We start from the raw sequence: 23,066 nt of genomic DNA on the forward strand, positions 1-23,066 counted from the left end.
TTATGGCTGAGGTTACACAACAGTAAAAAGAGTGACAAAGCACACAATATAACTTTAATAAGCTCTGCTCAACTAGTCAGAAACAAGCTCTCGGAAATGTCTATACATTTCTGCCTGCAGTGTTTACTGGGAAAATTCTTATATGGTTGTTATTTACAAATCCAGACAGGAGTTTATAGAGGGTTTGAAGACAGCAGTTTACAGACAGCTTGATGCATTTGTTTGCATGCTAATCTTCTAAAAGTTCTTTTTCTGGTCCACAGCTGCGGGAGCAGAGTTAAGTTCTGAGGGTGCGTTTGAAAGCCCCAGTAAGAAAAAGATTTGACCTTCTGCTCCTACAATAGTTTTGCTGCCTTCTGGAAGGAGTGCTAGGATCTTAGGGGATGCCTCCCAGACACCCAGAATGCTCTGTAGAGTTTAGCCAGAACATCAGCTTCCATGGAGGGTGGACAAAGACAGGTTGGTGCTAACTCTAGTCCTAGGCAGAAAGTTCTTAAAACCTCCCTGTGACCAAGCTGTATGTAGTGAGTTGAAGCCTCCCAGAAAACTCCAGGGAACTGCCCCCCTAAACCTTGCTCCAAGAGCAAGTGGGTGAGCCTTGGGGGAGTGATGTGGTTTAACTGAAGGAACACCAGAAAAGGGAGTTGGTGCTCTAGGGGTCGATGTCCGTTTGCTGCTAGCTCAGTTTTTCCACGGAAAGTGAACTCTAAAATGCTGAAAATTGAAAACAAACAAAGTGGTCACAATCTTCTCCAACCGCATAGAGCTTCATCCCGCCCTTACTTAACTCGAACCTTCCCAGCACCCCGGGGAAGTAGACAGGATGAAGATTACACTTTCCATTCTATGGATGGAGAAACCGAGGCTCAGACTTGATGACATGCCAAGGTCTCACCCTCAGGAATGGGCAGATCCTGGAGTTCAGACCTTTCTCCACCCCACACAGTTGCGACCAGGCCTTCCGACACGAACCATCCATAATTATTCGGTCAGCCTTGGTACAGCAAGTCATCTCCTGGGGAAGGTAAACAGTTAGATGGCAAATGTGACTTTTATGTGGAAGATGTCTCAATACAAAAGCGTTTTTATACAAGGAGACGAAGAATAGGGGCTCAGACTGTCTCTGGGATAGTGATCTTTTGTCAGTTTATTAAATTCAGATTTATTGCTGACTCCCTGACCAAAAACATAACTGTTAGCAGTCCATAACATGGAGCAGAAATATGAGTTCTCAGTGAATCCGAGGGGAAAAAAAGAGAAGAAACCTTAATGACCTGTCCCTTGGAATAAATCTTAGTGGCCACATAAACTGGGATGACAGGAATTTATATTGTTCCTCAGCACTTGAATGACTAATGTGGTCAGAATGGGGAGCCACAGAAATTATTTCTCTTAATAAGCCAACACCTGTTTGCAGACTCTTGGAACTGCTTTGGTGAAGCCTAGGAATGTCGCCTCGATATCCCTCAGTCACACCCTCGGTGGGCAGCAACCTTCCCACACAGCTTGAAGTAGAGGTGGCATTTCTGTTCTCTCCTGAGACCTTTAGCTTAACTGTTCCCGGGGACCGTGGAAGGTTCTGAGTCAAAGGAGTACCCTTGAGAGGCTAGAGATAATCACCTCAGAGAGACTGACACCTGCAGGTCAGGGGCACCTGGAAAGGTTCCCAGAGGGTCTCAGGGTGGACGTACATCTGAACCATTCCCAATTCCATCCCTATGCCATGCTGGGATTCTGGATTCTGCCCCATCAGAATTACTAGGTTAGAGCTCGAAGTGTGCCCAGAGATCAGTTAGTTCCATTTTTCAGATGTGAAGACTGAGGTTTACAGGATGGAAGTAACTGGCTCAGTCATGGGGCAAGAGTGTCCGATGCAGAACGAGAGCTCAGATTTCCAGACTCCTGGCCCCCATGTGGCTTCTGTTAGCGTGACAACAGTCCTTTCCTTCTGGGAGCCTGAATCATTGTAAACCTGCACACCACTGATGACTAATAGGTAGATAGATGTTCCAGTGCTGGGGATGTGATCCCATTAAGATGCTCCCCATGAATCATTACTGACCTTGAACCTCCCCCCCCACCCCCCGCACTGATATAGCATGTGACCAGCTACACCATGGTTTCACATTTTTCTTCTTCTGTGATTCTCACAACCGCACTGAGAAGGCAGAGAGGATGGTTACTTTTAGTCATTGTGCAGATGAAGAAGCTGAGCCTCCTGAGTTAGGTTAATAAGGCTGCACTTTTCTTTTCTCAAAGGAGCTAGAGTCTGAGGAATCAGTGAAATCCCAAATGCATTGAAATGAAGTGCTATTAGTGTGTATAGTTAGCAAACATTGCTGGCGTCATTAGGAGTCCATAGAACCCCCACCTCTGACCCTGACCTGAGACATTGCAGTCTACTGGAAAAAGAAGAGGCCACCAAAACCCCTGCCGTCTTTGGGGTGGGGCTGTCCTAGCCTTCCCAGAGCTCACACAACCCATTCCTGGAGGTTCTAGTTAATTGAACTAATGCCATTTTCCCCCCCTAAAAACAATTCATCCAAGATGTGATCTTTTTAAAAAGGATTTCTATCTCTGATTTGGTGCCCTAGTCTTTTTTTTTTGTCATTAAAAAAACCCATTTTAGCTATTTTAAAACTTGTTCATCTTAAAGCACTTCTAGGTAAATTTTATGCTTCTATTCATTTATCAAATTTGCAGCATTTTATGAAGCTTTTTTTTTTTTTAATCTATGCAGGTGTCTTTTCTATTAAGAGGCATAAAACTACCTTTTCCTCAAAGTGTTATGTATCCAGCAATAAATATTTGCATTAAAAACCTGAATTCCAGTCAATTGTTATGCATAGACACACCCAATCTTGTCTTTGTAATTACAGATGATCTGTACCGATGTTGGATATTTTTTATCCCGTGCTTCATAATCAGCTATTAGTTTATGAACTAAAATATAGAGTCTATATCCTAGGTAACCCAGAATGAGCTGCTGCAGATTTGATTGATTGTGATCTGAGAACGTGCATTAGAGATCATCCCAGTAACACACCGAGGACACAGGGGGACGTCACCAGCAGCTGGAGGAGGAAGAGGCCTTTGAAGTCTGGCAAATACCACCTGTGTGGAAAGATTGACAGGAGTTCTAGTGCCTGACATTTGAGCCCATCTAGATCTTAAAAAGGCTCTAAAAACAATGACTTTAGCAGTCATTTCATTCATTCATTCATTCTGCCCATTGATGGAGCAACCACGGTGTGCCAGGCACTAGGCTCGATTCTGGGGACACAGTTGTGGGCATAAACACACGTGCTCCCTGACCTCCCAGAGCCTATTCTCTAGTGAGGGAGTCACATCTTAAATCACTGTCAGACATCCATGTCCTTTTACTTTTTCTTCTTAGTAACAGAATCCTGATATTGTTTGGGGTGGCACATTGCCCAGCTGAACAACTTCACTTCTCAGTCTCCCTTGCAGCCGAGGGTAGCCACGTGACACATTCTGGCTGCTGAAATGTAAGTGGAAGGCTGTTGGGTATCGCAGAAAGGTTTTGCTTTCCTGATGTGGGTGCTGTTCCTTCCATCTTGTGGCTTCCTTTCTTTTTTCTTTCCCTCGGGAATGCGAATGTGAGGCTGGGAGGGAGCCGCCATCTTGCAGCTCTAGCATGGCCATGAAGCATTGTTAAGTGGGAAAAAGTAAGCCCCTTCTCTTTGGTTCAACACACGCTAACTGACTTTCTCTTAAGTGCAGTCCCTACTGATAAACTCACCCGTACCTTCGATGTGAGATTGTGAGGCCAGAATTCTCTGAATGGGAGCTAGGAGCCTGGGAGCAGTGATGGTCCACTGCCAGGACTCCAGAATTCTGTCTGCAAGTGCTGGCCAGACAAGTAGGGTCTAGTCCTGCTGTGTTTCAAGGGCTCCCCAGGGGAGGCAGCATGTGGGAGTGGGCTGTAACTATTCCTCCCGTCTTCCATTCCATGGCGCTGTGCCATTGTGCCTGCCTCACTCGGCCTCACCTAGGAGGAGGTGATGGGAGAGTGTGAGGGGAATTCTGTAACTAAGGAGAGGCACTATCTTCTAATACCAGGCAGTCTGAAATTAAAGCTAGCGGTGCAGGAAATACATATCCTAAAAGCCTAAGGAAGAGGTAGATCTTGAACTGGCCCCCGAGGGATGGTGCTGACCACACTGGGTCAGCCACAAAAGGGCAGGCACGGGGCGGGGCGGGGGGGGGCGGAGGGACGGGGAGCACGGCCAAGGCCAGGCAGCAGGAAGGGCTGAGAACCAGCGCAGAGAAGAGCCAGGCCAGGACCCATATCCTTCCACGTGTTAAAGAATGAATTGGAAACCAGTGTAAATGACTGGTGACAGAGTGTAAGGAATGCGCGCGCGCGCGTGTGTGTGTCCGCGTGCGTGTGCGCGCGAGTGCTCATGTTGAGGGTTTTGGGGGAAGAGAGGGGCACCAAGGTGGCCTTTTCTCCAATAGTCCAGTAAGCTGAAAGGATGTGGAGCCTCGGTGGAATTTTTTTTTAAAGATTTTTTTTTTTTTTTTTTTTTATTCATGAGAGACAGAGCGAGAGAGAAAGGCAGAGGGAGAAGCAGGCTCCCAAGGAGCAGGGAGCCCGATGCGGGGCTCGATCCCAGGGCCCTGAGATCATGACCTGAGCCGAAGGCAGGCGCTTAACCATCTGAGCCACCCAGGCGCCCCTCGGTGGAATTTTTTGAAGCAGTATTTCCGAGGCCTGGGGGCCCAGAGTAGAGCTCAGGCTGCAGTACAGGCGGATAAGGACCTCCTCCCCGATCCGTCCCAGAGCTGCCCACCTGCTATTTGACACTCACAAACCCCGGAGTTCTTCCCACGAGGCGTGGCAGGGCCATGGAGAGACGGATCCCCGGTAATGAGACAATTAGCTCCTTGCATTCTTCCTGCAGGAACAAATCTGGGCCCCCGTGGCATCTGTCCCCTCCTGTTCCTCCAGCTGGCCTCCTCACCACGTGCACACCGTGCTGGGAAGCGAGCCCCGGCTGCCTGCGGCTCCCTCCCGGGCCCACTTGCGCTCCCCGGAGGGGCTCGGGGGAGGCTGCAGGAGCAGGAAGGAACCAGAGGCCCGCGGGGGGCGGAGAGATGGATCCCGCGCGCGCCCCTGAACTCCTCGTCAAAGTTCTCCTGCAGGGTTGGCAGCCCCTTCTCGAAAGCTGCTCCATAGCGGAGGTGGCATATGGACTGTTGACAGAGCAGCTGTCGGGGAAGAAGACGCTGAAAGGAAGCCTCGAGGGATAAACAGAGAAATCCGTGGCACTACGTGGGGCCCGCGCGCGCGGCTCGCTCACTCTTCTCCGTGCCCTTCCCCTGAGCCCAGTGGTTCGGGCTGCCGGGCTCTTCTGCTCTCAAATATGATCCCGATGACGACCCTCATCATGACATTGTTGAGCACTTACTACGTGCCAGCCAGTTCTGGTAACGACTTTAGGTGCGTTATTCCAGTTACTCCTTCAGAGCCCTCTGCGGAGAGAGCTCTTGGTCCCGTTTTATAGATGAGAACACCAAGGCCGGGGAACTTAGGGATACTGCGCTGGAAGGGCAGGTTGTAAGTGACCCAGATGGAACTCCAAAGCCTGTGCACCTAAACGTTGTGGTGGTTTCCTGTCGGGAGCACTTTGGGCGTCAGACCACCAGACGAATGTTGATTAAGACGCACGGGGGTGCACTTGACACAGCCACAGGGAGTTGGTTCTCCCCTTGGACCTCCAGAGTGAAGGGGCGGTTTATAGACCCTGGTGCAGCGTCTGAAGTAGAGGCATACAGTGGATCAGATGAATAATACACGAGCAAATCAGTCAACCCTTAGGGCAGCTGCTTGCACACCCATTTTGCAGGTGGGAAAGCAGGCTCCTTAGGGAGTCTTGCCCTAAAAACTTGGCAGAGAAGAGACTGGAGCTCTGGTTTTCAAACCATAGGACTCGACCTGTTTGTGGCCTACGTGGAGCGCCTCAGATTAAGGGGTGGGGGGAGGCTGGCTGGGTTGGGGGAAGGTGGAAGGACCAGTGAGAATATAAAGCCACGAATGTGGTTTACTTCAGAGTCAGCTGCTGATAGCTTAATAAATCCCTGGTCTAGAGAGCTGGGAGAATATTGTTTCAAGAGCATCTAGCTTGAGCAAAAAGATGTCAGATTTTTTTTTTTTTCTTGTTGTCAGAGCCCTGTCTGCAACCTGATCCCTGGGGAGCTGCGGGTGGGTCTCTGTCCTTCATGTCTTTCAAATGCTATTTCCCCAGGTGGATCAGTCACCCCAGTTGGGAATCTGGCCCTTGCAGACATGAAGACAGAAACCAAGAGCCCATTCATCACATTGAAAGCTGATACCTGACAGAGATTCAATCTCATCTTGAGGCTGGAAACTTGGAGATAAATGGAGGGGACTAATTTTCTCAAACTCCAGAGGGAACAGTTCCCAAGTGTCAATGGCAGCATCATAAACCATACAAATGGCACACTCCATAGCTCCCCGTCAGGGTGTGCCAACTCACGGCTTGGCTGCTGGCAGGAGGACAAGAACAGAGGCTTGCCACACCCGCATTGCAAACATTTTTAAAGGTCCACTGAAACCACAGGTACTTCTCCCCCTGAGGGGCATGGGGGTACCCTGAATGGATCCTTGCTGATAGAGAGAAAGGAACCAGGTTCCTGGGCCCTTTTTGGTTGACCTCCTTCTTACCTCTCCAGCCTCTTTCCACATCCTCTCTCCTTGACTTCATCTGATACCCTTTCACCTCGGCGGATTTTCGTATGCTATGCCTGGAGTGCGCATCCTTCTCCATTCACCAAGGTTTTTACTATACTTAGAAGCCCAGCTCAAGCCCCATGTTTTGGACTCCTCCTGGCAGAATTGGTTACTTTATGCTCAAGATTTCCACAGCACTGTGCGTATTCTTCTACTTCTCACATTCTATTGCTTTCTTTCTTTCTTTCTTTTTTTTTCTTTAAGGGTCTGTTTTCCACACTGGGCAGGGAAAGGAGTAGCCAGCCCTATTCCCTCCCAGAGGCCCAAGGACCTGATAGATTCTGATATTTGCTCGTTTTTGAATGAACAGTAAGCCATGGTAAATAACCAGTTGGCAATCTCTTTCGTACTATTTATTTTGTACAAATTCCCAAAGGAGCTTTGAGAGCTCAGTGGGGAGCAACTTGGAGGACTCCTGAGATGCAGAGGCTCCTGGGACTTTGCCTGTCCTGAGCTTCTGTCCAAGAGAAATGGGCACCCCCCAAAAAATGTCTTCCCAGGCCAAACCTAGGTCCCAGGGAAGGGGTAGGCTGAATGGAGACAGTAGATCTCAGCCTCAAAGATCTCCATGGGCCTTTTGACACCACAATGGCCCCCTCCTCAGTCCTTCTAAGCCCTACTAATGTCATTATCATCCTAGGCATCCAGATCGGACCTGGGGGATTTGTGCCGGAGAGTACCCCAGCTCTGCACCTAGGGTGAGTCGCCCAGCCTCACTTGCGGCTAAGAAGGACGCCAGCATCGTAGGATGGTTACAAGGATGAAATGAGAGGTTATTTAGAGGGTTTTACTGCCATACAATGAGGTGTGCGAATCTTAACTATACGCCTGAGTATTGTCTTTACATTTGCAGGTACCTCAGGTAAGCACCCTCCAGATCAAGATATCGAGCTAAATGAGACTTTAAAAGCCGACATAAGCTTATAAACTGTAAAGTGCTGAAGAAATGTTGGTTTTGAATATTACCAGGAGGTGGAGCCTCTTTCACATTAAATTCCTCTCCTCCTACAACTTGTAGGTTTCTAGAAATCATTAGCATCCGTTGCAGTCACCCCAGCAAATCACTGCAGGTGCAAGAACTCAACATCCCAGCTATGCAGAGCAGCTTGGAGACAGAGACCTGCCCACGACTGCCGACACCTTCAGCTCCCAGAACCACTGCTCTGGGCAGGTCTCTCCCGTACCTACTCCCTCAGGCATTCGGACGCCCTGACAAAATGCGGCCAGGGACAACATAGCTGTTGTGTAGTTTCAATTCAATATGACCTGATTTAAAAGATATGCCTTGTATGCCAGGCCCTGGGCAGAGGAGGGGAGAAGGAGCTTCCTAGGCTGGGCCGTCCGAGGGACTCACGGACATGACCATGTGCATACCCGTGACATTGAAGCCCACAGAGGCAAGGACTCTGACTGTCATCCATCTCTCCCATGGGACTGACTTCCTGAGGTTCCCAGACCTCCTTCTCCAGTGCTGACCACCGCTCTGGGCTTCAGCCAGCTTCTCCCCTCAATCTGCTAGGTGTCTCCTCCTTGGCTGCTCCACGGCCCCTCAAACTCAGTGTGTCCCTAAGAAAACCCATTTTCTTACTTCCTAGACCTGGCTTCTTCTTCCTAGTTTCCCTCCTCCCTCATTGAGGCATCACTCACCCCCAATCGTTCAATCAAAGCCATGCCTGAGGGTCAACTTTACCCTTGCCATGTTCTTCCTTCCGGTCCTTCACTAATATCACCTCTGCCATTACCCTTGGAAACCCTTAGTCTGTTGGGAGCCTCCTGGCTGGCTCCCTGCCAACTCTTACCCAACCCTCAAGACCTAGGAAAGTGCCTCTGCGTCTAGAAGTATCCCTGCGTCCTTCAGTTGCACGTCATTGACCTCTTCTGCCTGTTGACTACTGCCACTCTTTATCTGAATCTCTTTCAGGGCCTCTGGATGCTTTCTACCTCGTCTCATTCATTCGTCTCCCTGACTCCTGGTCCCGAACATGCCGTCTTGGTGCTGCTGAATGAACGGATGGATGCCGCGTTAATGAGGGGGCGGCATAGGTAAAGACAAAGCCGCTGAGCTATTAATCATACTTTCAGAGACCCGAGCCTTTTTAAAAAGGCCAGGATATGCTAATTCGGGTGGGGTCTTTGAGAGTCTTGCTTCATCTTCTCCATCTGTGACCCCTTCACCTAACAGAAAAGGGCAGGTACCTGACACCTCACAGGACTCTGTGCTTGAAAATGCTGAATCTGGAGAAACTTTGTCATAATTACCTCCCTCCCTGAAAGTACAAACTACGTAATTTGCCTTTAAGTGATCTTAAATTAATATAAATAATGAAGTATGCTCAGAATACTCAAGTACTGGTATATTCAATTGAACACAATTAAAATTAAGATGGATTTATTAGTATTGTGACTATTATTGATTAAAATGGTAATGATAAATAAGGAGAAATCTTAAGAACAACAGGGAATTGGTAATATTTCTTCAAAGTAATCATTTTGCTGTGACTACCCAATTATTAGTACATTTAATGTGTTATTCAGTGCAATTAATTACCCACTTTGCTTCTGGGAAGGCACTAGGAAGAAATTGCTTTCTGCCTGGAGTAGTGGTTGCTTGGGAGAGAGACCGGGAAAAGCCCCGGCTTGCTAGAGCTTCTGTGATGAAGACCATGCTCTTTGGGCACGTGGGTCCCAGCGGCTCTGATAGAAGCTGCCAGGGCCCTTGGGGAAGAAGAGACAAAAACAGAGACCAGGTTCTCAGTCTCACGGTCAGTTGCTTTTGTAGCTGCGGAGGTGGAGATGAGCAGAAGGGGGAGGGGCACGGTGAATCGGATCAGTTCACCTGGCTTGAGTCTTGACAGGGTCACCTGGTTTGGGAACCTGAGTTTACCCCCAGCACCTCCCAGAGGTTCATTTTTTCACCTGTAAAATGAGAATGACACAGCTTGCCTGCAAAGATGTGTATGTGAAGGGGATCGGTCTGTCGGTGGAGCAGATTTGCCTCCGCAGTGACCCAGGACGTCCTCAGGCTCAGTCTGACTTGTGGATTTGCTTCTGGTTCCTGTGAACCACCTGTGGGCGCTGTGTCTTGCAGGCTGCTCTGGGTCCTTGATACCTTAGTGCAAGGTGAATGTGGAGGGTCTCGCACTTGGCCTCCGGCTCCACTCCACGCCATAGCCCGTGACCTGGCTTATGCGGTCCCTGCCTCTCCTTGCCAGGAAGAATGCAGATGAGTGAGATGATAGAACGTTAATTGTTGGACACTTTTACAAAGCTCTTGCCTATTCATTTTCTATTTGTCTGTACAGCCATCCTACAAGGTAAAATAGGTTTTATTAGCCTCATTTAAAAAACAAGGACACTGGGGTCTAGAGAGGGAGAGTGACTTGCTTAAGGTCATAGAACTAAGTGGTACCTTGGGGACTTGAACCCAAATTCTCTGACACCAAGAACCATGCACCCCTGCCTCTTTAGCCTTCCTACAATATTGCCACATTTCCTTATCCCTGGAGTCCTCTGGCCCCCAACCCTCCCCAAGGCCAAGGTTTTATCATATTGTTTCATGAAGCTAATTGCTAGTTTTTACATAAAGGCTTTATTTTATGAGCTCCAAATTGCCTAAATTAGATTTTATTAAGCTCACACGTATGATTTTCCTTGTTTTTATTAAAATTAAGTTCACTCATTTGCCATTTGCAAAGGAGTTTGAAATTAGGATCACTTTGTATCCACGGAAACACAGGGAGAATCTTATATGTGATCAGACTTTTACCTGCAGAATGGTAAAAAAAAAAAAAAAAGGCAGCTGGTAATTAGGTGCATAATTCATAGGCAAGCTCCTGGAGCACAATGGGTCTGCTCTTCTGCTTTGCGGCTGACAGTTTACGATAGCTTTTTCTGGCATGGCTATGTGGAAGTGGAGTAGGGGTGGCGGTGGGTGGGTAGGATGGGGGGGTGAGAGGAGCTGGTATCAGTCCCAGCTCTGACCGTCGCTCATTCTGTGGCTTTGGGAAAGCCGTATCTCTTGTTTTGGGTCTCAGTTTCCCCATCTATAAAATGGGGAATTAGAGGAGTTAGGCCTAGAAAAAATTTTCATCCTTTGTCTCAAATTCTGATTACTGGTAGCAAGTGGCCATAATGCTGTGATGGGAAGGGTTTTAATGCCATACCTGGACTCAGCAGAAAAATGCATTTGATTAACTGACTCATTCAGCAACTATTAGTTGAGCGACTACTAAGTACTGGGGACTCTTCTAGTCACTAGGGACAAGTGAACACATCAGAAGAGGCTTCGGTTTTCAGGAAAGAGCAACAATAACAGCTACAAAAACAGACAAATAAGTTAAATTTTAAAAATGATGATATTACGCAAGACAAATCAGAGAAAGTGATGCTACGTTAGATTGGGGATGGGAGGGGTCAGCAAAAACCTCTGTGAAAAAGTAATCTTTGGGGCGCCTGGGTGGCTCAGTCGTTAGGCATCTGCCTTTGGCTCGGTCATGATCCCAGGGTCCTGGGATCGAGCCCCGCATCGGGCTCCCTGCTCTGCGGGAAGCCTGCTTCTCCCTCTCCCACTCCCCCTGCTTGTGTTCCCTCTCTCGCTGTCTCTGTCAAATAAATAAAATCTTAAAAAAAAAAAAGTAATTTTTGAGCCGAGACCTGAATGACAAAAGAGGTCCAGTCACGGGGAGATCTGGTTGCACCAAATGTTCAGGGCACAGACAGGATGGAAGTGGGCACATCCAAGGAACAGAGACAAGGCCAGGGTGGCAGGTGAGATGGAGGTGGGCTCAGCGTGGGAGACAGTGGCTGGATGGTGATTGATTAGTTATGTCTGCTATTGGCATGGGAGGGAAGAGTGTTGCTAATGTGTGCTTCCTACTTCGCAATCCCTGGTCCAAATGATCCCAGCAATGATATTTCAGGAATCTGCTGGCAAAAACTCCTTCCTGGGACAGGTGTGGCTCCACTTGGGTGAATGGGGGAGGGTCCCAACTGGAAGAGGGTGACATTTGAACTGGTCTTTCAAAGATGCTCATTTCCATACCAGGGGGTGACATGCCCCTCTCCATGGCATCCAGTTTTGTCTTGTGTGTCTGGAATGTACTTCTTTAGCAACTTAGGCAAGATACAGCCTGGTTTAGATCAGGAGGACTATCCGTGGAGGCAGAGAAACTGGGCCTGAACCCATGCTCTGCTATTCATTAACCATGTGACTCAGCCCTTGGCTTTAATTTTTCTGAGCCACAGTTCCCTCGTCTTTAAAATGGAACACTAATAACATTTACCTCTCAGAGACTGTGAGAATGAAAAGATAAACTAGCACACAGGGATTTATAAAACGTGATACCAGCATTTTAACATTTATAATTTATGTATTAGTTATACTATGAAATAGTACTAGGTTTTACGAATTGTTACTCTCCTTAGGAGGCCTCCTGACACCCACCCCTCAAAAGAATTGGATGTTTTTCCTTGAGTGTCAATGGTCACAGCTCTTATGGAAAGTAATTAGCAGTATGTGGTCTGCAGTGGCCTAAAAAAATGTTTGTCTCTTTTTGTCCAGGAATTCTACTTCTTAGAAGTTAACAAAAAGAATAAAGTGGACTTCGGCTTCTGGCTCTGATGGAGGAGCTTGAAGCAGTCTGCTGCTCCTGCTAAGGACTAGAAACGCTGAACAGGATACAAAAGAAAAGTTGTGGATATTCACTGAATGGAATAATATGTAGCAATGGAAACGAATGAAGGATTGCAACGAGCAGAAACATGCATGAATCTCACAAACATAATGCTAGGCAAAAAGGAACCAGATTCAAGGTCTGTACAATTTTATATTTGAATTTTACATAAAATTTATTTTGATATAAAATTATATGTATTATATATAAAATATAAAATTCAATATAAAATTCAAGACATAGTGAATTTTATATATGTTCAAATATAAATTTATTTGTAGATGATATATAAATATATATCTAAGATATAAATATACATAAGATGTATGAGTACAAAAATACACGTAAACAGGGGTGCCTGGGTGGCTCCGTCATTAAGCGTCTGCCTTCGGCTCTGTTCATGATCCCATGGTCCTGGGATCGAGCCCCACATCGGGCTCCCTGATCCGTGGGAGGCCTGCTTCTCCCTCTCCCACTCCCCCTGCTTGTGTTTCTGCTCTTGCTATGTCTCTCTCTGTCAAATAAATAAATAAATAAAATCTTAAAAAAATATATATAAGTAAACATACAAATATAATATACATTTATATTTATACAACAGAAATAAGCAAATATATAAATATATAATGTTTTATATACTATATAAACACAGTATATAAATACGGTATTATACAAATATTTGCATTTATATAAATTCAATCTCTTGGTGTTGAGGGTTAGGATAATGTTATGCGGGGGAGGTGTTGTGATGGGATGTGGGGTATAAGAGGAGCGGGGGTTCTGGTAATCTTCTATGTCTTGATGTGGGTGGTGGTTCTATGGGGTAGTCACTTTGTGAAAAGTCATTAAACTGTACACTTTTGATTTATGCATTTTTCTATATGTATGGTTCACTTTAATGAGGAAAAAGTTTAAGTAAATAAAACAAGAAATAATTGGGCACATAAATAAAGATGATTTATTGCAGCACCACATATAATGGTGAAAATAGAAATAATAGAGCAGTCCAAAATGGGAAATACTTCTTAAAAAATGTGGTAATGATACTGTCTTTAAAATGGTGTTTTCCAAGAATTTTTAACCATGTGAGAGAATTTTGATGTCCCGCTGTCAATGGAGTGAAGTACTATGAACGCTGGGTGCAGAATGGAGCCTGGCTTATGACTGAAAACCTTCTCAGCTCGGGAGGATGGAGGGGGGTGGGAGAGGCCGAACGTGGGGTGAATCCCCTTCTGCTCGGCATCTGCTTTTCCCACATTCAAGGGCAGGTAAACAGATCTCATTTCCTGACTTGTTCTTCCTTGTTCTTGTCTTGAAAAGCCCCCTCATCTCTTAGCAACTCCCTTGGAATCTCCACAGTCTTGGGAACCCCGGGCAGGGGGACTGTCCACCCCTTCAGGGTCACTTCCCTTCCTCAGCGGGGCTCGCACCATCTCAGCCGTCTGGTCTAGATAGCTCCCAGAGGACCCTGAGACTCAGTCCAGATGCAAGGCACAAGGAAGAAGGGACACGTTTTCCTACCTGCCCCCTAGTTTACAAAACTGGTCCTGCCCACAGAGTCGGGAGTGCTGCATGTCATTAGTCAAGGTTGTCTTAGCAAATCTCTCCACTTCTCTCACCATTTTGCTGCCCACCTTACCCCACACCAGTCGTTTTGGATTTAGGATGGCTGCCCCCTTAATTACACAAAGAACTGGGAGAGGCTTTGCCATCATCACGTGCAAGAGCCTGATTATATTCCCATGCAAGCTGCCTTCTGCCCCCATCTTCCTCCCTAAACAATGGGAGTGGGGTGGGGGGGACGTGTTCCAAATTTTCTACAATGGGTTTTTATTACTTTTATTGTAAAAATTTTTAAATAATGTTCTTTATCTCTGTGAGTGCTCCAGAGCAGTGCTTCTCAGATGTTAACATGCTTTGCCTAGAAATCACCTGGGAGCTTGTTCGTGCAGGTTGTGATTCATTAGGGCTGGGGTGGGGTCGGGGGGGCGGTTGGCGGTGGGGAGATGCTGCATCTCTAGGGGATGCTGCTGATCGACACCCAGCTCTGAAGAACAAAGTGATAGAGGATAGCTGTGGCCTGTCTCCTTGCTTTTCATCGCCCCCCGACCCCCATGTTTCACAGGTCTTCACATTTTGCTGAACATTTAGTGTAATGAATGACGGTTCAGTAAGAAGTTTCCAAGAAAGTTGGAATCTATGCACATACCTGGGCTAACCAAAGCACTTGCAGGTTAGTCCTTTAGAGGACAAGTTCTCAGATTTGAGCTCCCTTACTCCCCAAGCAGATAGAGCATGGTGAACTCACAGAAAGGGACTTAGATAAAAGTCAAGAGGCCAGGGCTTTAACCCCAGGTATGCCAGTGACTCAGTTTCCCCCAGTTCAGTATAAAGTGTTGGTGAAGAATGATTTTCATGATCCTGTGAAAGGGTTGTCATGAAGTCAGGGAGCGCTCAGTCACCGAGTCCTCACCAGAGGCTCGAGGGCCACTTACTGGGGTGTCATAAAGGGTGTCACAGAGGGGAAGGTGGTGGAGAGACCTGGAATATCCTGATTATAGTGAGTCTCAACTAGCCTTTACTTTCCAGTTCCATTTCAAATAAAGTCTGTATTATGTCTTCTTGGAAAGATGGATAGGAAAATATTGAAGCTGCATTTGTGAACTATTTCTTTTACTATTCAAAATTGCAGAATCAAGCAGTGCTAGGTTGGAAAGGTTGCTTAAAGACCCCTCATCCTACTGCTCCTGTGAGGCACCCTGTAGGAGCCCTAGAGCTCTGGCGGGAGGGGGCTCCCAGGTCCAAGGGGACCAGAGCTTCTGTGATGCACTCCAGAGCCTCCGGGGGAGCTGGCTCTGGTTGTGTGGACTGCAGACACCTCCAGGGACAGGAGGTGACTCCAGGCAGCCTTCCCATCACTAGGTGGGTCTGATTGTTCATGAATTCTCTCAGGTGAGCAGAAATCTTGACTCCCTGTGGCCATCACCCATGACCCAAGGTCTAACACTGGTGCTTTCAAACTCCCCTGATGACAAGTATCACTTGGGAGGCTTATTTAAAATTCAACCCAACTCTAACCCATGCAAAGCAGATTTCCAGGCCCTTCTGGAGATTCTGATTCAATGGGGCTTGGAAATTTTTTGTTTCAATAGCCATACTTCCTTCCTTCAGGCCTATGAAATCAGTGAGGGAGGCATTTGGATACAAAAACTCATTCCTCTGATGCAAGGAGAAAAATCCATTACTGAAAGTGGCACATATAGGCTGACTTCTTTATTTGATATTTATCATATGAGCTGGTAGGTGATATGTTGTTTTCATCTGAACTTAAATATGAGATATATATATATATATATATATATATTTCTTCTAAATATTTTAAATGCCTCCTTCTCTGTGATTGTGAGAAAGATAAATGAGGCTGTTTTAAGGCAGATAAAATTGAACAAAGGATTGACAAAGAAAATATTAAAATATAAAAATAACCCACTAATATAGTTGTGATTAGTAGTAGCAAAATTGAAGTCAATGTCCAATATTCAGGTTAGTTGATTAACTTTGTTTGTCAGACCTAAGAAGAACTACAAAGATGCCCATGTCCTGCAATGCAGTACTTTCATTCCTAGAGTTTTAAAGGAAATCATTCAATAGTAGATAAAGGAGCTTATGCACCAAGATGCTCATCGAAGCATTATTTGTAATTCAGATAAAACTATGAACAAATCCAATGTCCAACAATAAAATATTAAGCAAATTGAGATATAACCATGAATGAAATATTATATAGCTATTGGAGTGATTAGAAAATCCGTATATCAACATGCATCTGTATGCTGATGACATTCAGTATAGTTTAGCAGAATAAGAATTTGGTCCATTTATACTTTTTTTTTGGTCTATGGCTGAGTATTAGAAGAGGACATGGGAAAAGCACACTTCAGTTAAATAATTATTTGCTAAATAAATTTATATTTAAAATAGTGTCATTGGGACGCCTGGCTGACTCAGTCGGTTAAGCGACTGACTCTTGGTTTCAGTTTGGGTCATGCTCTCAGGGTTGTGAGATCTGGTCCTGTGTAGGGCTCCGTGTTTAGCACAGAGTCTGCTTGGGAATCTTTCTCCCTCTGCCCCTTCCCCCGTCCTCTCTCTCACTCTCTGTAAAATAAATAAATAAATCTTAAAAAAAGACAGTGCCATTAATATAATATTGTGACAATAAAGCCAATGGACAACTCCATTTAGAAGAAGTAGAGGGTAAGGGCTTGATAAATATCCACTGAGACCAAGGACCCTACCATCTTTGAGGTGTTGGGGGAGGGCCTTTAGGGTCAGCCGGTTCAACTTGCCAAGCTTTGTAAGGATGTTTATTTTAGTCACATTGACAAATGACGCTCTGTATGCTCCTTGACTTCTGCAACTGGTAAGCAGCCCAAGAAGTTTTCCTCAAAGTTCGCGTCTACCTTTGGGAGAGATCCAACGTTTGGGGGGGAGGTGGTGCGGGGAGAGGCAGATGCTCAAAAGAGCAACTAGGAAAAGCCAGACTTCCCATCTCAAATTTTGTTTTTTTCAGACGAAAATTCTTTTGTTCGGAACAGATTGGCACCAACGTCTCAAAATTTGCATCGGAGAACAAAGCTTCATGTTTGAGTAACAACAATGAGGATAGCACAGCTTGTGTCTCAAAGGTCCCTCCTGCCCCCACTCCCACCGCTCAGATTCTCTATTTCTGGTCGGCCAGGGGCAGAGAAGCCCAATGAGTCAGATGGGGAATGACCTACTGAGGCGAGGGCCTCCGGAATAAAAGATGAACCCCAGGGCGAGGAGCCCAAGAGAGCTGCTCTGGGGGCTGGTGTAGGGGCCTCGGTTTCCCTCCATTTCTGGTGCAAGGACAATGCTCCTGAGCATTAAATTTACCAGGTTCGATCCTGAATAAATGGGGTAGTACTGATTATTTTGGAACGAGCTGGACTGACGTAGAAAGAGCACATATTTTAGAGTCAGAAAACCTATATGCAGTCTTTGCTGTCTCTTATTAGCGATAAGATTTTGGGCAATCACATTGCCTTTCTGGGCCTCAGTTTCCTAACTCATGAAATGGGAAAAAAAAAACCCTGTCTTGTACAACTCACAGTTAGTGTAAAGATACTTTGAATAATAAATTGGAAGTACTTGATAACTGCAAAATATTATGCCTGCTAATTATTTTAATAACGGTTACAGTGACATTGCAATTCTGAATTTTATTTTGGGGTCTTAAGTATTGATTCCCACAGACTCGTGATTATTTAAGGGCTGATTTATGAGCTGCCATGTATTGAGGTTGTGGTATACATTTTTTTTCCATCTGTGCTTGTGCGACTGGGGCTGCAGGTGGGGGTGGTAAGCCAGGCAGTCAAAGTATCTGAGGAAGGAGCCTGCCCTGAGAAAGCCGGACCAGATACCTTCGTCCTTGCTTATTCAAAATCCCTGAGTTATATATAAAGAGGATATGCAAGCCAATGTCATAATGATAGGAAGGCATCTTGAAGTCCCTTGCGAGAGTGATGAATGACGGTGTCCGAGATGGCTCAGATCGGGAGCTGACCATGCAAGGGATTGTCCATTGACCAGTGACACGGAAGCAGAGCCACCCAGCACCAGGGGGGATACACAGTGACCAAAAGATGGGCACCTTCCATCTGAGCCCTCTCCACACTATTTGTACCCCTTTGTGGGGTACGAATAGTCTGAATTTCAAGGTCAGGGACCCTAAACCCCGAGAGATGAGAATCAGCAATTCATTGCCCCTCTTCCCTTTTGTCCCATCCTCCCACCACACAGTAATAGTGATGATGCCTAATGCATGTTTCCAGACATTACTCAAATGATATAATAATTCAATTTTTTTTTATTTTGGTAGAAGAACCAAATGACAGATGTGATACATAAGAAGAGTGGAGCTCACCTTTCCCCACTCCTCCCCACCCCTGGAGGAAGTGTGGTATACACTCTTCTCCCCTCTTGATGCATTTACACTTGTGTGGGTATTAATCACGTATCATTTTGCTGCTTGCTTTTTCCACTAAGTAATATATTTTGGAGATCTTCCTGTTGCCATATCTCTAATGCACTCTGCTTTCTGAGCAATGGATATTCTACCATAATTTACTTACCTATTCCCCTCCCTATTAATAGTGAGTTAGGTTTTTAGTTTTTTGCTACTGTACACAATCCCATGATGGGCATTCTTGGATCCATGTACATGAATTTGAACAATGAGTTGTGTGGGGCACACAAACAACTACTTTTTTTTTTTTTTTGGAAAGAGCCCTTTGATCTTCATATTCGTTGTTATTGCTGTTCATTCTGTAAAAGTGATAATAACACCTATTTCACGGGGTTACCGTGGGGATTAAATGAAAAGGAATATATGAAGACCCAGTTTAGCATTTTTCACAGAAGTGGGTATTTAATAAATGATACCTATTAATATTATATTTGTATGAAAAGGATTGGCAAGCCATGATTTAGAACATTCTCTTTCCAATTTCCCATCATCGAAATAATCACACTTCTCACATCCTCACTGGCAGATTTCATAGCTAGTGCATTCAGGAAAAGTTATTTATTTGAATAACAAATTCTTTGCCCATTCCCCAAACTGCACATTGGAGCAGGGGTTATGAGAGGTGGGCAGCATGGTGTGGACAGCAGAAATGGGGTGATGGTGACCATAGAGCTAACACGGGTGGGACAATCGCTGTGTTCCAGGCACGACCTCATTCGTCCTCTTCTTACAGATAAGAAAGGAGAAGCCCAGAGAGGCTAGGTAACTTGTCCAAGGCCACATACCATCAGAGGCAGAGGCCAGATCTGAGTCAGCAGGCTGACGTCAGCATCTTCATTCGGGTTAGTGTTAAAATTGGGTATAGCAGCTCTTCGCTTGCAGCTCACACAACGATGGGAGACTCCTAGGCCTCCGGTGTGTTGCTTTTCATGGTATAGGTTACTTGCTCACAGTATGAGCTTGACCAGTGCTTTTTTGAATGAATGAAGAATCAATGAATAAATGTATAAACAAATGTAGTCTTCCTCTGAAGGCCCCTGTGAACAAGACCATACACTTACAAGAGCGTGAGTGTGCTGTGAACAAGACTACAAGGGACCCCAAAGAGAACCATGCCATTCACTTTCAGCCCAGAACTCTATGTAATGATCACTCTTTTTTTTTTTTTTAAGATTTATTTATTTATTTGAGAGAGCGAGAATGAGAGAGAGAGAGAGTACATGAGAGGGGGGAGGGTTAGAGGGAGAAGCAGCCTCCTCGCCGAGCAGGGAGCCCGATGCGGGACTCGATCCAGGGACTCCAGGATCATGACCTGAGCCGAAGGCAGTCGCTCAACCAACTGAGCCACCCAGGCGCCCGTAATGATCACTCTTAGCATCTATTCTTGGCATAGGTTTTCTCCCATTAATTATACTAATACATGTGGCAGGCTGGCTAGCTGCTCACCAGACCTAGACTGTATTTCCCAGCTTCTTCCCCATCAAAGTGTGCTATGACACGGATTCTTGCCAATGGGATAGGACTGGAATGATGGGTACCACTTTCTGGCGGCGGCGGTTGAGAGGTGTGCCTTCTCCCTCCTTCCATTTTCCTCATCTGCTGGCTGCAGGCAGGGCATTTGGAAGCCCCAGAGGGCGAGGACAGAGCCACAATGTAGAAGGGGCCCAGGGCCCCGGAAGACTGCTCGCCAACCAGCAACACCTGTGTTGGATGTTCACATGAGCCACACGACGTTTACTGTGTTAGGCCACTGAAATTTGGGGATTTATTATAGCTCCGAGCATAATTTTACTCAAGACCCTGATTCCTTCTGAATTATCGAATCTCCTCATAGAGTTTTAGGTATACAGGTTGGTTCGTCTTGTTGTTGGTATCTTGTGAAAGCATAAATAATTAATTAAAAGCAGAGGCCAAAGAAGGATGCCCCAGAAGTTCCTTCTCTCTGTCTAATGAAGGTCCAGAAATAGTCCTTACAATTTACAAAGCAGTTTTCCCTAATCATCTAACCCTCGTCAGTTAGTGGTGTATTTGTTATTAAACAGAGGAGGAGATCAAAGTCCAGTTAAGGCGTTTCCCTCAGGTCACCCAGATGGCAGCTCAGGGGCAGCGTGGGGACTCCAGCCTCCTCTGTCTGTTCGTGCATCCTCTCCTCTTTTGTCACAATGCAGTAATAAATGTGCAGTTCTCCGGGGGTGAGTCCCCTTTCAAAATACGGTGGGAAAGATGGTTCTGACAAGCGCCTTGTCCTTTCCTTCTTTACACCTTTGTCTCTGCCAGGGTTTCTTTGGGATGGCGTGCCCAAAGCTCGTGATTAGAAACAGCTGCAGAAACAAGAGGAAAACATCTTCTAAAAATAAGTAGCGCCTTGGAACACAGTGTGCCAGGACTTGTAGGACGTGGATGGGGATGTGCGATCTGGAGAGGCCACAAGGAGGGTGCTGGTTCTTACACACAAGGTGACTGTTTCTCTTGTCCGCTGCTCCCGGGAGCCCCCACGAACTGGATCTTGAGACAGGGGCCAGAAAAGCTGGACTCCTCCTTCCACTCGGGAATGCGAAGACTTCCTTCAGGACTTCGGACGGCTTTTAAGGTAGAGCCAAATTAGTCCACGGAGATCATGTTAGTCAATTATACGGTTGGTTCAAAATTATTTAATGATACAGGAAAATGCTCACCAGGAAAAAAAAAATCAGGTCATGGAATAATATGGTGCAAAATGGTCTAATCAAGAATTTAAAATTTTATACAGCCACACACACATTTGGCAAAAAAGACCAAAAGAGAAGGCACCTAAGTGTAGCAGGAGTTATTTCTGGATGATGAGAGATCAAAGTTGAAATATATTTATTTTTTAAATTCCTTTCTGTCATTTTTAATTTTTGTAAAATAAACATACACTATTTTTATAATCAGAAAAAAATGTTTAAGACAGAAGTAGAGGTTGGTTTTTCCTGAATTGATTTAATTTTAAGGTTTTTGCTCATTTTCAAATTATAGCTTTGTTGGGAGACAAAAGAAAATTAAATAAGCTACAGAAATTTTGCCAAAAATAACAAATCACTATTAATGTTATAAATTGTATAATAAGTTATCAGATTCAAATTAAAAGCCAGCATAACGGGTTATTCATATAATACTCCACTTTAAATGTTTCCATTTATTTTGAATTGCTTAGCCTGCTTCATAGGGTTCAGATAACATAGAAGCTGTTTCATTTTGTCGTTGTTGGGGTTTTGGTTTGGTTTGGTTTACCTAAAAAATTGTACAAACAAACAAATCTAACCCTCCACAGAGAAAATTAAAAAGCAAACCAGATGACCAAACACAGGCAGGTACTTTTGACAGAAAGTTAAGAATCACATTTTCTAAAGTGTTATTTACAAGAAAATAATCAAGTTCTTACTACAGGCAAGTGAACAAAGGCCATAAGTGTATTTTGCTCAATAAAAATATAACAAATGAAATAACAAATGGATGCTAACCCTGACTAGCGAGCGAAGCAGTCACAATACACACAACTGTGAGAAGCCCCAAATTCTGACAAGAATAGTTGGGAAGCTGGTCAACTTCTGACGGCCTTCCTGGAATCTCCCTAGAGATACCCATCGAGAGACATCTCTACCACTGAGACCCTTTCTTTCAGTTGTCTCCACTGGGGAAGTCGGCTGTGCAGATAACTCAACAGAAGCGAAGCTAAAGGAAGACAAAAACGAATTCCAGTATTTTCTCTGAGTGTAAGGAAAAAAGATCTGAAAAAACCCAATGCTCGACCGAATAGGAATGGAAGGAAATTTTGGCACTCCAACATAATGGAATACAAGGTAATGATTATAATCACAATTATGAGGACCACATCAAACTGTGAGATAGATTTATTATAAAATACCAAATATAGAAGAATATGCAATCTTATCTCTGCTCTACTGCCGTGATTTCAGTGTAAAATCATGTGCCTGTGACCAGGGATGGAAAGGAAGAGAGAATGAAAGCAGTTGCATCTTGGTGAGGTCATAAATGACCTTCCTCCTTGCTTAAACATTTAAAAAATATATATTGTTTTGAATGTGTGTTTTATTTTTATTTTATTTATTTTTTAATTAAAGATTTTATTTGTTTATTTGACACAGAGAGAGAGAGAGAGAGAGAGTGAGCATGAGCAGGGGCAGAGGGCAGAGGGAGAAGCAGGCTCCCTGCTGAGCAGGGATCCTGATGCAGGGCTCGATCCCAGCACCCTGAGATCGTGACTTGAGCAGAAGGCAGTCGCTTAACCAACTGGGCCACCCAGATGCCCCTGAATGCGTGTTTTAGTGAAAAGAAAGAAGATTTATATTTCTCCTCATCTCCATAAATAAAGGAAAGTCTTCTAAATGTGAGATCCTGTGCAATTTGAGTTGATTTAATTCTGGTTTAGAAATAAAAAAAATGATTAAAAAATGACTGTAATTGGTTAATTAAACAAATATTTGTTGAGCTTCTTATTTGTTTTCTATGGCCTGGGTAAGAAATCACTACAAACTGAGTGGCTTAAAACAACACCTGTGTATTGTTTTATGGTGCTGTAGGTCAAGGG

The 23,066-nt window shown here is 45.1% G+C and overlaps 1 long non-coding RNA gene across 10 annotated transcripts in view; it reads left to right on the top strand.

Annotated features, from left to right (window-relative positions):
* The window catches only part of LOC115937092 (uncharacterized), a 47,763-nt gene that overhangs the window by 17,721 nt on the left and 6,976 nt on the right, over nucleotides 1–23,066 (top strand). For 2 of the 10 annotated variants that reach the window (XR_014140083.1, XR_014140082.1), the window contains exons 2-10: nucleotides 4,929–5,467; nucleotides 6,273–6,608; nucleotides 6,721–6,917; nucleotides 7,419–7,476; nucleotides 7,797–7,949; nucleotides 8,700–8,821; nucleotides 12,339–12,589; nucleotides 19,230–19,338; nucleotides 20,774–22,317. This is a non-coding gene — a long non-coding RNA (uncharacterized LOC115937092). Of the gene's footprint in view, nucleotides 1–4,928; nucleotides 5,468–6,272; nucleotides 6,609–6,720; nucleotides 6,918–7,418; nucleotides 7,477–7,796; nucleotides 7,950–8,699; nucleotides 8,822–12,338; nucleotides 12,590–19,229; nucleotides 19,339–20,773; nucleotides 22,870–23,066 lie in introns of those variants that run through there. The other 8 variants (XR_014140085.1, XR_014140080.1, XR_014140077.1 and 5 more) reach the window with 8 other exon arrangements.

This window comes from Leptonychotes weddellii, chromosome 14 (genome assembly GCF_054177405.1).
Source record: "Leptonychotes weddellii isolate Sample4059 chromosome 14, ASM5417740v2, whole genome shotgun sequence".
In the NCBI taxonomy this organism is placed as follows: Eukaryota; Metazoa; Chordata; class Mammalia; order Carnivora; family Phocidae; genus Leptonychotes; species Leptonychotes weddellii.